Below are 11,973 nucleotides of genomic sequence, written 5' to 3'. Positions count from 1 at the left end.
CCAGTACTGACTCCATCATGGTAGTCAGCCTAGCTACGTCTTCCTTCAATTCACGATTCTCTTGTTCAAGATGATCCTTCAGCTTTGGTAGATTTGCCTTGGTGTTATACCGGTGCGTCAGCTTGTTTTCAAAATAAATGAAGAACACGGAGTTAGACCACTGATCAAGAAACCCTGAATAAAAACCTGCTTATGCATATGATGCATGTAATGTTTGTGCGTATGATTTTTTTTATTATCAGAGGAACTTCATAGAGATATATTTGCAAACATTTGGAAATATTAATCTTTTAGACATATAATGGAATATTCACATCAATAACATTTGGAAAAAATTTTACACCAAAGAAGTACAGTCTTGGTAACCAAATACAGTACAAGAGAGAAGGAAAATGAACATCCTATGGAACCCTAGAAACAATCGTCCAAAGCTCTCGAGACCGGAAGATAAGTTGCACGAAGCCTCTTCACCTCTCTCTCATAGGCTGCTTCCATATCTACCTTCTCCTTGGCGAGTCGATCATACTTCCTCTTCCAAAACATGGAAGACTGAGGAAGAAGAGAAGTCACCACATCATCAGGCTCATCAATAACCTAATGCTCCAGAAATTCTATCACAACATCCTTATCTCTGAGTTTCTGAAGTAATTCCTCTCACTCACGGACCCAAGCACGCGAACGGTCTTCATCTCTCAACTCCTCTACTCCTTGGTTAGGGAGGGTTGAGGGCCCAACCATAACCATAGGTGTAGGTCTCGGATAGTCATAGGGCATGCGGTACTCAGAAGCTCTTTTCTCCATCCAAGAGGTGTAAGGTTCCAAAGCAATACAATTCTTCAGACCAAGCTCTTTCCTTCCCTTCCTATGAATCTTGCGCCAAGCGCGGACCATTCTGCCCTTCAAGTTTTAGGGATCTTTACCCTCTTGAAAGAACACACCTTCCAACAGAATGTTGTTAGGTTTATCCTTTAAGGGGAACCCAAGCTAACGGCGAGCCAAGATAGGGTTGTAGTTAATCCCACCACATGTACCAAGAAGAGGCACATTGGAAAATTCACCACAAGAGTCAATGATCTGGACACCATCATATACACGGTTGTACCAAAAGATATCATCATTAGTGAGAGATATAAGTCTCGTGGACCACCGTAGACATCCTTTGTTCTCCTTGAAGGCGAGCGTCTGAGGCAAGTGCGAAATAAACCACTTGTACAACAGAGGCAAACAACACACAATGGTACCCCCACCCTTTGCATTCCTCATATGCAAAGAGAAATAAGTGTCACCCAACAGAGTAGGAACGAGATTAAGAGTAGAGAAAATCCTAATAGCGTTCACATCCACAAAATTGTCGATGTTGGGGAATAACACTAGCACATAGATGAGAAGTACAAATATGGACTTAAAGGCATCCTCACTCATGGCCTTCCCAAACAAGGTAGCTTGGGCGATGAGGAAATCAGATGGGAGACCTTGAATTCCACCTTTGGTAGTCATATGAGCACCAATATCAGATACATCTATGTGCAACAGATCAACAATCTCTTGAGAAGAAGTAACCCTCTCCAAGCCACTGAATGGTAACTGATCCAATATAGGTATACCCACAAGATAGGCATACTCCTCAAGTGTAGGCAAAAGCTGGAAATCCGGAAAAGTGAAGCAACGATACAAAGGATCATAGAACTGCACCAACACACTCATCAGACCCTCATCCACCTGAGTAGCAAGAATAGATAGAAGCTTCCCATGGCGAGCTTTGAACTCCAAGGGATCTAATACATAGGGTGTAAAACTCCTTAACTCTTTCAAGTCGGATTGTCTGAAACTGTACTTCTTCGTATTCCTTCTTTGCTTATCTATGTCTGAAAATTTGCAAATAGACCTCTTAAGTTCCTTGAAAATTTTCTCATTGTTGATGATATGGATGCAAATGGATGCATGAATGCATGGATGCAACAACCACACTCAAGGATCAAGCAAGTCACACCATACAAAGGTCACGGGATGGATCAAGTCATCCTCAATATCAATAATCCATTTTGGTGGATTATGGTTTACACCTTATCAACACCCAAGTTCCATTGATATTGAGGATGTACGAGAACAGATCAACCGCGAATCAAGGGTTTATTGTAAGTCACGAGCATGAAGTCTCGGTTAAGAACCACCCAAAGGGAGTGTATTATGGTTAAACCTGACAATCATGTTCTAAAAGAGGTCCCGTAGTCATCATCTTATCTTTCGGATATTATCGGATAACCGACTATTCGTATTCCAAAAATATTCTCAAGAGAGACTCTTATGAGTGTAGTATCGTGTAACAATCGTATCAAATCTTACACTTGAACGATCTTTGCACTACATCCTAAAATAGGCCAAGATGGGCTAGGTAATCTAAGTTCCTTGGCTTCTAAGGTTTATATTGGAAAGAGTAATGCCTAACCACGACTACTCTTGTGACATTATTGATCCCAACATGACCTCCACCAAGTGAATGGGCTTGCAAGTCAACTTGCTAAGGAATAACTCCACACAAGTCAACAAGACTATGCCATTCTCCTATCATAAGTGCACTCGAGTTCGGGTATAGAACTCATCTCATAAGAGACCACCAAGCACACTAGCAATTGATATATATCGAGCAATTCATACATTACAAACAATACAGTCATCCCAAATTTGCACAAAAATATGTCACCAGTAAATATAAACATACAATACAACAAAGGCAAAAAGTAGGCTAAACCCACTAGGAAACTTCATCCCCAGCAGAGTTGCCACTTTTCTGTAGCGGGGTATTCGTTACCTTTAGATTTATTGACTAAATCAAAAGTAAGCATACAATTCGAGTCGCCACCGCACTTCTATTTATCCAAAGGAAAGGTTAGAAAGCGAACAAAAACCAAGAAGTTTTATCAAATAAAAAATTAATAAAAATGTCAGAGATCTGGGTAAGGGGGTTGGTTATGCAATGGGAAGGTTTTAGTACTCTAAGGAAGCCCTTTTTGCAAAGTGTATTGTAGGTTGGTATTTGTGAAAATATTTGTGCAAACATGATTGGGGACACGAGGAAAGAATATACAAATTATTTACAATTTTGTTGTTTGAATGGATAAACCCATTGTAAGAACAAAAAGTGTTCTACAACAGACTCCATGATTTTGATGATAACAAAGGATGAAACCAAAAATGGCACCCTAACGAAAAGTTTCTAAGTGTGCAGGGTTCTAAAGAAAGAAGAAATAAATCTGATGATGTCATCAGATGCACAACAAGATCAGATACAAATTATCAAGTATCAGAAGCATCTAAAGTGGAATCTCGTTTCAAGAAGCTCTGACTCTGAACAAAACTGCAAAGTATCAGAAGCATCTGAACATAATGTAAAGTCGAGAAGCTCTGACTCTGAACAAATGTCTTCTGTAAAACTCTGATATTTATCAGCGCTATCTGAACTCTCAAGAAATAACATCAGAAGCCAGATCCCAAGTTTCTCCAGATACATGAAGACTCTAATCAGAATTGTTAATCATGATGAAGTAACGTTTAAGCCAAGTTAAAGTTCTGCAAATGGATTTCCTCAATTAGAAAGAGACGTTAATCTCCACTTCCAAGAGAGAAGATACTACTTGTGGTAAGCAGTCACTTCTAAGAGAAAAAGTCTACTGCAGAAGCTATTAATGGAATGGCGTAACTACATCTCAATATCCAACAGATTCAACGCTACTTCAACTCTACTTCAACTCCTATAAATAGAGAAGAAATCTCATTCAGTAAGCAAGAAATCACTAGCCAAAACTATACTGAAATTATATCACGCTCAAGAAAAACATCCTTGTTCTTCAAAGATTTTCACTAAGCTTTTGCTTATCAAGTGAAAAATTTGTTCTTAAGTTTGTAATATTTGCTTTCTTAGAAGCACTCTAGATTACACATCTTGTATCTTATTTTTATTTGATTTCCTCAAGTGACTCTTTGTAGTCTGTAGACTTGAGAGGACTAAGAGATTTTCTTCTCTCTTAGGGGTTGTTTGTAATCTTTCAAGATTAGTGGATTAAGTCCTTGTTGAAGGCGAAATCACCTTGGCCGGGTGGACTGGAGTAGCTTTGTGTTTTAAGCGAACCAGTATAAAATCATTGTGTGATTTCATTTTGCAAAAGCGCTTATTTTTTTCAAACAATTCAAACCCCCCCTTTCTTGTTTTTCTCACCTTCAATTGGTATCAGAGCTCCGGCTCTGTTATTGATTTTCAAATCAAACACTTAACAGTGTAAAGAGATCCAGTGCGAGAAAAACAAATGGCCCACTCAAATGAGAAAGATTCTTACAATGCCAAGCCTCCTGTTTTTGATGGAGAAAAGTTTGATTACTGGAAAGATAGAATCGAAAGTTTCTTTCTGGGTTATGATGCTGACCTCTGGGACATTGTCACAGATGGATACAAACCTCCAACCTTAAATGGAGCTGAAGTTCCCAGAAGCAAAATGTCAGAAGATCAGAAACGTGTTTTCAAGAATCACCACAAGGCCAGAACAATACTTCTAAATGCTATATCATACAACGAATACGAAAAGATCACCAACAGAGAGACGGCTAAAGATATACTTGACTCTCTGAGGATGACCCATGAAGGAAACTCCCAAGTCAAGGAGACGAAGGCTCTGGCGCTGATCCAGAAATATGAAGCCTTCAAGATGGAAGATGACGAAGCTATAGAAGCTATGTTTTCCAGATTCCAAACTCTTATTGCAGGTCTTAAAGTGCTAGACAAAGGATACACGACTGCAGATCATGTTAAGAAGATAGTCAGAAGTCTGCCAAAGAAATGGAGACCAATGGTTACTGCTCTGAAGTTATCAAAGGATCTGAACAATATCAGCCTTGAAGAACTTGTTAGTTCTCTCAGAAGCCATGAGATAGAACTAGAGGAGGATGAGCCTCAGAAAAGGAACAAGTCAGTAGCGCTGAAGTCCAGACCTGAAAGACGGAAGTCAGACAGAACCAAAGCCCTTCAAGCAGAAACTGCAGACACTGATGACTCTGAATCTGAAGACTCCGATGATGAAGAAGAACTGTCCCTACTAACCAGAAGAGTTAAGCAACTCTGGAAAAGGAGGAACAACAACAACTTCAGAAGATCAAGACCCAGAGGGGATCGATCAGAGTCAACTTCAAAAGGTAAACCTAACAAAGATATTACCTGCTTTGAATGTAAAGAAACAGGTCATTACAGAAATGAATGCCCCAAGCTGAAGAAAGATAACTCTAAGAAAGAAAGCTTCAAGAAAAATACCTTCAGAACAAAGAAGGGATTAATGGCCACCTGGGACGACAGTGAATCCGAATCATCAGAATCTGACTCTGATGAACAGGCCAACGTAGCTCTTATGGCTACCACATCCAGCAGCTCAGATGAAGAATCTGAAGAGGTATTTTCTGAACTTTCTAGATCTGACTTAGAATCATGTTTATCAGAAACTCTTACCTCTCTTCAGAAACTAAAACAAAAAGTTAAAGACATTAAAGGCCTTCTTAAAGCAAAATCTGAAGTATGTAGTAGACTTGAGACAACAATTCTAGCACGAGATGATACTATCAGATCTCTAACGATAGAAAGAGATGGAGCTAAAACAAAAAGTTTAGAATTAGAAGAAACGTTGTCTCAAGCACCACAAACTTCAAATGAAATTATTTATAAATATGAAGAAGCCTTTCAACAATTTCTGAAGAATGGGATAAATAGGAGTATTATGGCATCCATGATTTATGGAGTAGGTCAGAATAATAAAAGGGGAATTGGGTATGATTCTGAGGAAAATAAAACCTCTACCAGTAACCAAATCAAATCGCCTTTTTCATATCACTACACACACACACAGGAACACAAATTTAAAAATGCTAGAAGACCCAAAGTTGTAAGAAACTCTGGGAAGACTAATCTAAAAGGACCCAAGAGATTCTGGGTACCGAAAGATAAGATTATCTATGTTGCAGATATCCTATGCAGCAAAGTTCAGACACCAGTCATGGTACCTGGATTCTGGATGCTCGCGACATATGACGGGAAGAAAGTCTATGTTCCAAAGCCTGGAACTTAAAGACGCTGGATTTGTAGGCTTCGGAGGAGATCAGAAAGGAAGGATCAGAGGCTCCGGAACTATTGGTAACGGTACTCTTCCCTCTATATCTGATGTTCTTTATGTAGAAGGATTAATGCATAACTTGTTATCCATAAGTCAATTAAGTGATAACGGTTATGATGTAATCTTTAATCAAAAAACGTGCAAAGCCATTAGTCAGAACGATGGCTCTGTCCTTTTCACAGGCAAAAGGAAAAACAACATTTATAAAATAAATCTTTCTGATTTAAAAGATCAAAATGTTAAATGTTTAATGTCAGTTCACGAAGAGCAATGGGTATGGCATAGACGCTTAGGCCACATTAGCATGAGAAAACTTTCTCAGCTAACTAAACTTGAGCTAGTCAGAGGCTTACCTAAACTGAAGTTTTCTTCAGATGCTCTGTGTGAAGCTTGTCAGAAAGGAAAGTTTTCAAAAACATCTTTTAAAAAGAAAAATGTTGTTTCTACCTCCAAGCCTCTGGAGCTTCTTCACATTGACTTATTTGGTCCTGTGAAAACAGCATCAGTCAATGGAAAGAAGTATGGACTAGTAATCGTTGATGATTACAGCCGCTGGACATGGGTAAAATTCCTAAAGCACAAGAGTGAGTCTCACTCTGTATTCACCAGTTTCTGTTCTAAAGTGCAAAAAGAATTTGACTCTAAAATTGTTAGAGTCAGAAGTGATCATGGTGGAGAATTTGAAAATAAAGATTTTGAAGAACTATTTGATTCTAATGGAATATCCCATGATTTCTCCTGCCCTAGAACTCCACAACAAAATGGAGTTGTAGAGAGGAAGAATAGGACACTCCAAGAAATGGCCAGAACCATGATCAATGAGACAAATGTAGCAAAGCACTTTTGGGCAGAAGCTGTAAATACAGCGTGTTACATTCAGAATAGAATCTCTATTAGACCTATTCTGGAAAAGACTCCCTATGAACTGTGTAAGGGAAGAAAACCCAACATTTCATATTTTCATCCTTTTGGATGCATTTGTTTTATATTAAATACTAAAGAACATCTAAACAAGTTTGATTCCAAAGCACAGAAAGGTACTATGTTAGGATACTCAGAACGCTCTAAAGGCTACAGAGTATACAACACAGAAACCAAAATTGTGGAGGAATCAATTCATGTTAGATTTGATGATAAGCTTGACCCTGAAAAGTCAAAGCTAGTTGAAAAGTTTGCAGATTTAGAGATCACTCTGGTAGAATCTGAGAAAACTCCAGAAGCAACTGTCACTCCAGACTCTGAAGAAATTAAATCTCCAGAAATTCCAAGGAAAGTCAAGAGTCGTAGCAACGTATCTGAAGATTTGATTTTGGGAAACAAAGATGAACCTGTTAGAACCAGATCTACCTTCAGAACTTCTGAAGATATTCCTCTGGGACTAGTGTCTCTGATTGAGCCTACGTCCTGTGATGAAGCTCTTCAAGATAATGATTGGGTGGCAGCTATGCAAGAAGAGTTAGATCAATTCTCCAAGAATGATGTCTGGGATCTCGTTCCTAAACCCAGAGGCACTCATGTCATTGGAACCAGATGGGTTTTCAGAAACAAACTGAACGAGAAAGGAGAAGTTGTCAGAAACAAGGCTCGACTGGTAGCTCAAGGTTATAGTCAACAAGAAGGTATTGATTATAATGAAACCTTTGCTCCAGTCGCGAGGTTAGAATCTATTCGTCTTCTTGTATCTTTTGCTATTAATCACTCTATCAAATTATACCAAATGGATGTCAAGAGTGCATTTCTAAATGGTTATATTTCAGAAGAAGTGTATGTAAATCAACCTCCAGGTTTTGAAAATTCAAATTTTCCAGAACATGTTTTCAAACTTAAGAAATCCTTATATGGACTTAAACAAGCTCCCAGAGCTTGGTATGAACGTCTAAGCAATTTTCTTCTGGAACAAAATTTTATCAGAGGGAAAGTTGATTCTACACTCTTCTGTAAAAACCATAAAAATGATCTCGTGATATGCCAGATTTATGTTGATGACATAATTTTTGGTTCTGCTAATATCTCTGTTTGCCAAGAATTTTCTAAGTTAATGCAGGCAGAATTTGAAATGAGTCTAATGCAAGAACTAAAGTTCTTTTTGGGAATTCAAATCAATCAAACTCCAGAAGTCACATACATTCATCAAAGCAAGTACATTAAAGACGTTCTGAAGAAGTTTGATATGTCTGAATGCAACTCTGCAAAAACTCCTATGCACCCAACTTGCATTCTGGAGAAGGAAGAGGTAAGCAACAAGGTTTGTCAGAAGCTCTATCGAGGTATGATAGGCTCTCTTCTCTATCTGACTGCTACTCGTCCTGATATTCTCTTTAGCGTCTGTCTTTGTGCCAGATTCCAATCAGATCCTAGAGAATCTCATTTAACAGCTGTTAAGAGAATTCTTAAGTATCTGAAAGGAACTCCTAACCTGGGCCTGATGTATGAGAAAACATCAGAGTATAGGCTTTCTGGTTATTGTGATGCAGATTATGCAGGAGATAGAATAGAACGAAAAAGCACATCTGGAAATTGCCAGCTTCTGGGAAACAATCTAATCTCCTGGGCTAGCAAAAGACAGTCAACTATCGCTCTATCAACTGCAGAAGCAGAATACATCTCAGCATCACTGTGCACAACTCAGATGCTCTGGATGAAACATCAGCTAGAAGATCTTCAGATATTTGAGAGTAACATTCCTATCTTTTGTGATAATACTGCTGCTATTTGTTTGAGTAAGAATCCTATTTTACATTCCAGAGCCAAACACATAGAAATCAAACATCATTTTATTAGAGACTATGTTCAGAAAGGAATAGTAACGCTGAAGTTCATTGATACAGAACATCAATGGGCAGATATCTTTACTAAGCCTCTAGCTGAAGATAGATTTCTTTTCATCTTAGAAAATCTGAACATTAAAAATTGTCCTGAATGAAGTATGGCTCTGAAAAATATAAAATAAGATTCTGATAAAAACAAATATGATTCTGCCTCTGACTCTGATACTTCTACATTGTTAAGAAGATATCTGAGTTAGAAATCTTCAGAACCAATCTCTTGGTATTCCTGAAGATCAGATACATCAACGCGTGGAACTCTGAAGCGTCAAACTTTAGAACTTCTAGACAGCTGTCAAGAAATTCAAAAGGCAGACGTTTGAGTTTTCCTCGAGCAGTGTGCAAACTGTGGGATTAGACATTCATTTATGAGATGTAATTATTTTTTCCCCCAAGCGTGCCTTTTTGAGTTTGGTGTCTAACGCATTCTGAGGTGTCGTTTTGCATGTGTTTGAACTTAGGTATATAAACACTTTTCTCACATTTCACACACTTATCACTCTCACTCACTCTAAAACCCTAAACCCTCTCTCGAAGTTTTCTCTGCAACTTCTTCAAATCTTCATCTTCTTCTTCAATCTTCTTCATGAATCCTCAAGAGCAAGAAGTTTTTAACTTCTCCCAACAGATGGAAGCCAGTTCTAATCCCCAAACCTCAAACACTCAAACACCCACTGTTACAGGCGTTACCACAACCCCTGTTTATCAAGAACCTCATATTTTGGAACGTGAACGCCACATTCATCTTGCAACCTCCTTTGAAAATTTGGATGTATTGTGTGAATCGCTGGTAGATTTTGAGAATTTGAGAAGAAACGGTGTTGATCTTACTGAAGATCTTCACAAGCAAGGTTGGGAGAACTACTTCAACAGGCTTTATGGTCCCATTTACCCTCTTCTTGTCAAGGAATTTTGGAGACATGCTGATGCAGATGACCAGTTCATTGTTTCTTTTGTTCTGGGAGTGAAGATTGTCATCACTGAAGCATCAATTGCTTCTTTGTTGAACATGGAGACTACTGGAGGAAAGAGGATTTACAACATTCCTCCAAGGTCAAAGCGCATCACAGAAGTCATTAACCCTACTATCTTCAAAGCAAACGCTGAAGGAAATCCCTCTAAGAACAAGGAGCTTCATCAGAACCTCCGAGTCTGGCTGAAGATAATTCTGGGAACAATCCACCATCGCCCAGCCTCCAACTCCTCTGATTATATTAATGCTGATCAGAAACTCATCTTATACTGCATTCAGAAAGGTATCAAGATCAATCTCCCTGTTCTTCTTTTCAAATATCTAAGGGATTCTGTCAAAGACTCCAGAAACAGCTTGAAGCCAAGATCTTACATCCCTCTGGGAAGACTGCTTTCTGATGTCTTCATTGAGCATGGATTGGTTGACCAGCTGGAAAAGGCCAAGCTGATGGATGATCTGGCTATAGAAATTGGAAGGCCTCTGAATGCCAAAAACCTGAAAAGCATGGGAATCATCAAGGAGATCAGAGTCAAGCCCACTATGGATGTGTCCTGGGAAGCTCTGAAAGATCAGAGGAAGATGCCTCATGGCCTTGAAAGGTTCTTCAAGAATGAACCCAGAGATGCCATTGCTATCTACCTTCAGCGTCTGCTTGATGAAGGTATTGATATTTCTGATTTCAGAATTGAAGACCTTTTGGATTCAGAGGAAGATTTGGTCAGATACAAAAGAGGTCTTTCTGAGAAGAAGATAGCTGAGGAAGCAAGGAAGGCAAAGAAACCCAGACTTGGAGAATCTTCTGGAACCAAAGCTCCAGCTCCTCTGAAAGTCTCTTCTTCTGGTAAGTCTATTCCTCCTGTTACTTCTGTAATACCTATGATGGCCTCTTCTACTCCTCTCCCAACACCTCCCTTATTTACAACCTCTGAAATCCCTCCTTCAACCATCAGAACCTCTCAACCTCCACCTGTTCTAAAAGTTGCTCGTAATTTCACAACAACCTCTGACCCAAATCAACTATATCACCACAGCACTTCTTCTTCCTCATCCTCTGGACCAGAAACACCCCCATACTTTAGTGTTTCTTCATCATCATCCACAGAACACTCTGACCCAAACTCCCCAACAATAGCTGAAATCTATGCTAAAAATTTCGCTCCACAACCCACAAAACAATCTGAAGTAACCTCCACCCTCCGAACTTCTCTTCCACAACAAACAACAACCATCTCCTCTGAAAATCAAACTTCACTTCCACCACAACAAACAACCACCACACCCTCTGAAACCCAACCATCTGTAATTCGACCATCTGATCCTTATATCACCCCACCAATTATTCCCGCTGTACCTGGACCAGACTCTGACCCATTAGACCTAAATCCACTATATGCTTCATCCCCTAGTCTTCAACCAGACGCAGATTCTGAACTTCAAGCAGAATCTGAACCTCAACAAACTGAACCTCCCCATCTAAATCTCAGCCCTCAAAACTCTCCACCTCATTCACCTGAACCTGAACCTGAACTTACCATACCTACCCTTGAGGAGGCCATTATACAGGTTGCAGAAGCTTCAGTCCAGAAGATCAAGTCTCTGGCTAAAAACTCTGAAGTTAGTGATGATCCTAACTCTGTTAGGACACACTGGAACAGAGTCATTAGTTGGATGACCTCTGAGTCTTATAGGCTGAAGAGTATCTCTGAACAAGTCAGAAATGGCTACATCAGAGATGCTGAGGAAAGGCTCCAAGAGAGATTGGCCAGAGAAGCTGAGGCCAAAAGATTAGAGGAGGAAAGATTGGCTAAGGAAGCTGAAGAAAAAGCAAAAAGGTTAGAAGAAGAACGACTGGCAAAGGAAGCAGAACTTCTAAGGATTCAGGAAGCTGAAGCCAAGGCTCAGGCAGATGCAGAAGCCCAAGCTGCTGCTGAAGCTGAAGCTCAGCAGGCTCTGATTCAGGGGGAGTCTTCCTCTGCAATCCCTCTGATTCTTAACACTCTGAAAGAGATAAAGCAAGATCAGCAAGAGA

The sequence above is a fragment of the Lathyrus oleraceus genome, chromosome 6 (genome assembly GCF_024323335.1).
Source record: "Lathyrus oleraceus cultivar Zhongwan6 chromosome 6, CAAS_Psat_ZW6_1.0, whole genome shotgun sequence".
In the NCBI taxonomy this organism is placed as follows: domain Eukaryota; kingdom Viridiplantae; phylum Streptophyta; class Magnoliopsida; order Fabales; family Fabaceae; genus Lathyrus; species Lathyrus oleraceus.
The sequence above is the reverse complement of the archived record's forward strand: the minus strand, read 5'-3'. Positions refer to the sequence as shown.